General features: G+C 56.4%; 1 protein-coding gene across 2 annotated transcripts in view; it reads left to right on the top strand.

Moving 5' to 3' along the window:
* The window catches only part of CDH23 (cadherin related 23), a 355,887-nt gene that overhangs the window by 289,707 nt on the left and 60,939 nt on the right, over positions 1–5,241 (top strand). The gene's annotated exons all lie outside the window — the stretch shown is intronic.

Raw genomic sequence — 5,241 nt, forward strand, 5'->3', positions numbered from 1 at the left:
AACAGACCCACACCCCATCCTCCTGTTCCCACCACAATTATCTGCCTGGTTCAAGCCAGTTCCCACTGGCACAGGACCACCTTCCTGTAGGACAAGGACAAGTAAGATCCATTCATTCATTCATTCATTTATTCATTCCCAAATACATGCCAGGCCTGTGCTAGAGGCTAAGAAGTCAGAGATGAGTTGGGCACGGGTCTGCCCTCAAGAAGCTACAATCTAGTGCAGTGGTTCTCCATTTTCCTAATGCCGCGACCCTTTAATACAGTTCCTCATGTTGTGGTGACCCCCAACCATAAAGTTATTTTCATAACTGTAATTTTGCTACTGTTATGAATCGTAATGTAAATATCTGATATGCAGGATGGTCTTAGGCAACCCCTGTGAAAAGGTCATTCGACCCCCAAAGGGGTCGAGACCCACAGGTTGAGAACCGCTGGTCTAGTGGGAGGAATGGACGTGGAGCAGTGAGCTGACGCTCTGTGATGTGATAGAGAGCTAGGACTTCACAGCCAGCAGCCAGGGTCAAGGCACCATTTCTATCCATGTCTTAAAGGAGGAGGATCTCTAAGCAGGGGACCTAGTGTTTAGCTACCAAAGGCCTTCCCAAAACAAGAGAAATCCTCTACTGAGCCCTCACATCTCTTCTTCCTTACCCCGGCCCCTCCCCAGCCCTACAACCCTTCAACCCCACCCCCACCCCCAATTTCCTGAGAGCGGGACATTCCTGCGAATAGCCTAGGCTGTCCACGCCCAGTTCTCAGCGCCATATCACCCAGAGCTTGGAACAGCTGCACTGCAAGGGGCATCCGGGCCAGCCCAGGCCTATCACACAATGATATGCCGCCCGGCCAGGAGAAGGCATTGTACAGCCTCAGTCCCCGCTAGCCACAGCCAGGGAGGCCAGGCTTGGGAGGGTCTAAGTGGCCCTCTGGGAGGCCCCTGCAAGAGGAAAGGCCGAGCCCAGGGAGGAAGGACGGAAGGCAACGGGGAGGTCAGAAGCTGAGCCCCAGGCACAGAGGCACCTTGGCATGGGGAAGGGAGAGGGGGGGAGAGAAGGAGGGGGAGGGGGAGAGGCAGGGCCTGACCGGGCCTTTCGGCCATGCAGACCACAGCCAGCAGGTTAGACAATCCTGGATAACCAGCCCTAGCTTCTCAGGCAGGTGGGGATCTGCAGAAGTCACCTATCCAGGCAGAAGACGAAAAATCTACCTATTTCTGGTTCAAAAATCACCAGCAATCACCCCATGAAAGTCTGTGAGCTGGGGACACTGCTCTCGGCAGCTCACCTCATATCTTTAGGGCCGAGGGCTCTTCTCTGTATGAAATGTGGACCCTGCTGCTGTTTGGGAAGCCTGCTTCCCCTGGCTCAAGCTCAGAAAACCCCAACCTGGGCCCTTCCCTCTGCTGCTCACCAAGCAGGCTGGCCTTCTCTGGCCCTTCCCTTCGCTCTGCTCCTCCAGGGATGTTCTGCAGCCTCTCAAATGCTGCCCGTGCACCTGGCTCAGTGCCTCCCAGTAACACGGGCTCTGCAGTTTGTGAGAGTTCCTCCCTTCCCAGCCCCCGTGACAAGCAAGTGGGTGCAGGAGGCACCACGCCTACTAGGCGTCCTGCCGTTTCAGGGTTGCCAGGCAGAAAGGAGAGTGGCAGGAACTGATGTGGAAGGAGCAGAGCCACGGGCATGTGGGCACAGGCTCCGCTCCCAGGGCCCTGGCACGTACTGTAAGCAAGTCCCAGTCCTGCCCTGTAATGCCAGTCCGTTCCATGAAGAGGAAGGAGCACAAACCTGGGAAGCAGGGAAGCCAGGCTTTGGCCCCAGTCCCTCATTCACTTGTGACAAGACACAACCTTTGGAAACCTCAGTTTCCCGATGCATTAAGTGGGGACAGTAGAGCCTCTTGGGGCTTCCTGGTGGGCGAGGGGGAAATCAAAGAAGTACTAACACGTGTGAACGTGTTTTGGGGAGCACAGAGTATTGAAACAAAGGCAGAGATGTGGCACACACCGCCCAAGGCAGACGCTGCTAACCGTGTCAGCACTTTCTCATCAAGCTACATTGACACTTCAGAAGCCCTCTCACATATAGTGTAGGAAGCCATGTCCACAGGTCCAAGCGGCAAAATGAAGCCCCTCCCCCCAGGGCCTGCACGAGCTCAGGGCACGGTTGCTGGTGCGGAGATTCCACCAGGCCCAGGCGAAGCGGCTGGAAACTAGAGATGGTGGCAAGTCAGAGGTCCTGCCCATTGTGAGTGAGCGGTCCCGAGGCCAGCACTCAGACAGCCCGGTTCAGTGGCTGGCTGTGCTTCGGTTCTCAGCTCTGTAACCGAGTTCAAAAGGGCAGGCTGCTATTGGACACCCACCTTCCTGGAGCTCACACCCTAACCCTAACCCACCGCACCCATGCGGAAAGGAAGGCGGCCGTGCAAGGCGGAGACCGCAAAGGGCCAGACAGCGGAGCTCCCTGTGGCTAGGACAGACGCTCAGCTGGGCTGTCGGTGTCTGCTTCTCGAGAGGCCTTCGGACCCAGCATCCTGGCTGGCAGCCCCAGTTCCTCTTTCTGCCCACTGCTGTTCCCTTGGCGTTCCCTGAGCAAATCGTAGCTCAGCCTCAGCGGACACCCAGTAAGGCTTCTGCGGACGGCAGGGCTGCAGCGCCCACACTGGGATGGAAGGTGACAGGCCTCTGCAGCCCCCAGCCCCACTGTGTCCTTCGGAGTCCCCACCCCAGACTATTCCCTAAAGGGGGCAGTGCCAGCCCCTCTGCCCCAGGCTGCTGCATGGAGGAGGGAGCCCTGGCCAGGCAGGAGCAAGGGCTGCCCCAACATTGGTCTTTTGAGAAACAGGCCCTATGGTTCTGCGCGTTCGCCCCATTGCCCACCGCCAGGCCCCCTGGCTGGGCCAATCTGACCCACAGCAGCATCTGCAGTGGCCTCTGTGGCATATTTTCAAGGAGTGTCAGTTCTGTTCCCTTGGAGGGAAGGGCAGCAGAAGGTCTTCGTGAAATGTTAGGAGAGGGCTCACAGGCGCCGCCGTCATCCCTGATACAGGGGAACCTCGGTTCTCAAACTTTTAATTCCTTCCAGGAGGCTGTGCGAGAAGCGATTTCTTCCCAAACCAAATCATTTTTTCCCATTAGAAACCATGTAAATTGAACAAATCCATTCCAGACCCCCAAAGGATTCCATTTTAACCTTTCTTATATGCAGTCCATGTCAAATGTACTGTATAATCTACAAATAAACACTTCTTAATCTAACCACCCCTACTAGCCTTAAATGAATTCTTCATATATCACCCACTAACTGCTTTTGTTTGTCCAAATCAGCAATAGTTCTTCTCCCTCTTCAATGGCCTGTGGTTGTTTTGTGAGCGCTGTCACGCCCTTAGCAACATTGGCACTCTGGAGGGCTTCTTTTTGTTTTAAAACTGTGCTCATCTTTGATTTCTCCAGCAACAAAAGCATTCTCTCCTTTGTTGCCTGAGAGACGCTTTTTGTGATGCTGAGGCATCAGCATGAAAGGGTTGTCAGGTCAAAACCAAAGTTTTGTTCCACAATCGAGACATTTCTTCCTGTGAACAAATTGATCCAGAACCGAATTGTTCGAGAAGGGAGACTCGAGAACCGAGGTTTGACTGTATATCTCTTAACAATGACTTACTGCCTATAAACATGGGTTTCTCTCCCAGGGCCCCAGATACTGTCAGGACCCCTGAGCCTCCAGCCTCAGTCCTACCCTGCAGGCGATTTCCTGGAGGCCACAGGCTCCTCCCAGCTCCTTTGGAGGCACGCACCTTGTTCCCATTCCCCTGCTCTGATCCATGCACCCCAGCTCACAGGTGCTGAGCCAGGGCCCATAGGGACCAGCCACCAGGGTTGGCATCTGCTGGGGCACCACCACCCCAGGGGTGAGCACAGGGTTGCATGGTCTTTTTTCTATTCTAGCACCCGCCCCTCCCTGTCAACTACAGGGAGTAAACAGTAGGGCCCCTGGGGGTGGGGCGTGTGGTCATGGATCAAGATGGAGCCTGGAGCTCAAAGTAAATTTCACTGAAAACAGGAAACCGCGAAGCTGAGATGCTTACTTTTGTAAAGGTCCAGAGAAGAAGGGCTCGAGGCCATGCAGGAGGAAGCTAGAGAGGAAGTGTGGTGGCTTTCTGCTCTGGGGCCTCATCCCTCCCTCCACACTGCAGCAGCCAGGCCTGGGGTCTGGCAGCCAAGTTCTTAGAAGTTATCTCTGCCTCCAGGTCAGAAGCTGAGGGCTAGGCAAAGCCAGCCTCCCAGTAGGACAGGCGCACTCTTTCTGAGGCGGGCACTGGGAGTCTGGTCCATGGGCTTGTCCTACTCTAGGGGCAGCCCCGCCCTGCCTCAAGCAGGTGTCACCCTGCTCATTCCCATGGACACCCCCTGCCCCCACGTGTGAAAACAGCACCCTCTTCCTGTGGCAACAGGCACTGAGTGTTCATGGCTGCAGATGGACCAGAAGAAGGACCCCCAGGGACACAGCAGGTGCCTGGGCTGTGGTGGTCTGGCCATTGGAGGTGTCAGTGTGGTCTCAAGGCCCCTGTTCACCCTTTCCTCAGGGCCCCCGGCACAGCAGGCGCTCACACTGGCCCATACCCTCGGGCCTGACCAGGGGAGCGTTGGGAGCAATGCCGTGCATCCAGGGGGCTCTCTGGTTCCAGGCCTGCAGCTCACTTTCTCCCACCCCTGCCAGGTGATCAGGCAGAGTCTCCCTGCCCGCTGGCCCTAGTCCTGGCCCTTGTCCCGGCTCTCCAGCCCAGGCCCAGCTCAGCAGAGTCAGGGTAGCTGCTGGCAGACGAATGCCCATTTGAAGCTGCAGTCAGTGCCTGGGGCTCCCACTCAGCTCCAACGCACCCTCCCTGTTCCCAGAGTGTACAGGCACACACTCCCCCCCCCCCCGCCCCCCCCCCCCCCCACACACACACACTCCATGCTTTACAGCCCTTTCATCAAAAGTCCACAAAGGACTTCTCTTGCATGTGTGTATAGGAACAAACTCAAGTCAAACCTGCAACAGGAGGTGGGAACAGAGGGTACGGAGCAGAGTGGACACAAACCTTCTATGGACACGTCCTGCTCCTCCCACCCGACAGGGTCCCTCTGCAGTGAACGCAGGGCAGATGGAATGGAACAGAAGAGCAAGACGTGGGGGCTCCCGAGGCCTCGGGCCCCTCAGACAGAGCAGGGCTTGAAACCCAGCCCTTACAGTCTGTCACACGG

The sequence above is a fragment of the Myotis yumanensis genome, unplaced genomic scaffold (assembly GCF_028538775.1).
Source record: "Myotis yumanensis isolate MYYU_CA2020_CCGP unplaced genomic scaffold, mMyoYum1.0.hap1 SCAF_13, whole genome shotgun sequence".
In the NCBI taxonomy this organism is placed as follows: Eukaryota; Metazoa; Chordata; class Mammalia; order Chiroptera; family Vespertilionidae; genus Myotis; species Myotis yumanensis.